The following is a 981-nucleotide window of genomic DNA, read 5'->3' as shown; positions in this document are numbered from 1 at the left end:
AAAAAAAAATAAACAAAAACAAATCGGAAATTCGGAAAAGTGGAAAAAACTCAAAAGGATTTTCTTCTCAAAAAGAAGAAAAGGTTTTTCTTTCTTCACCATTTTCTTTAATTTTTGCTGTGTGTCTGCATTCTGCATTACCTGCTGCTCCAAAAGAAAAGGACAAATTTGAACCAAAGTACCGAGTTCTACTTCAAAGAAACAGGTAAGTAAGTTGTAACCACAGTGTTGTGAACAGAGAAAAACCCATACAACACCAACCAATTGCTATAGCTAGTTTGATAACTCCTAATTATCCTAATCTATGTGTAGAGTTAAAAATGTAGTTATGTTAGGCTGTGTTTTTCATTCCAACACAGGTATATCTCTTCGAGTGAGTACAGGGTCTCAAATTCCGGAAGCAATTCTTGATTCTCCACTAGATGTCATCTTGAGATTTCCACATTTGTTACCCCCATTCCTGACACAGAGTGAATTTTAAGTGAAACTGTGTTGATGTGACATAGAAAAGAAAAACAGGCATTTAGTGAGAGTGAGGCTAAAATATTGGTTTTAACAAAAGTTTTGTTGCAACACTAATACAGTTACCCATCTCCTTTGTTATAGAACTCAATCAGTATGGTTGCAGAAAAGGCAAGTGGTGTAGGTACCAATCCCTTGGAACAGTTTGTACTCCTTGCTAAAACAACCAAGGGTGCAGCAGCTGTAGAACTCATAAAGCAAGTGCTAGAAGCTCCAGGTATTTTCATGTTCAAAGAGTTAATAGACATGCCATTGATCAAAGAATTGGAAACATCTCCTCATGCTGGTTATTATCATTTGCTGAAACTGTTTGCACATGGAACTTATCAGGATTATTTGAAACAAAAAGAAGAACTAAAACTCCCTGAGATGACACAGCTACAGAAGAAGAAATTGCAAAACCTAACAATTGTAACACTTTCATTAGAAAGCAAATGTATCCCCTATGATAAGCTATTG

General features: G+C 35.7%; 1 pseudogene; it reads left to right on the top strand.

The window, feature by feature from the left end:
- Nucleotides 1–618: 618 nt before the first annotated feature.
- Nucleotides 619–933, top strand: LOC103523271 (annotated as a pseudogene).
- The last annotated feature ends 48 nt before the right edge of the window (nucleotides 934–981 follow it).

This window comes from Diaphorina citri, unplaced genomic scaffold (assembly GCF_000475195.1).
Source record: "Diaphorina citri unplaced genomic scaffold, Diaci psyllid genome assembly version 1.1 scaffold18553, whole genome shotgun sequence".
NCBI lineage: Eukaryota > Metazoa > Arthropoda > Insecta > Hemiptera > Psyllidae > Diaphorina > Diaphorina citri.
Note: the sequence above shows the minus strand (reverse complement) of the source record. Positions and strands in the feature narration are given on the sequence as shown.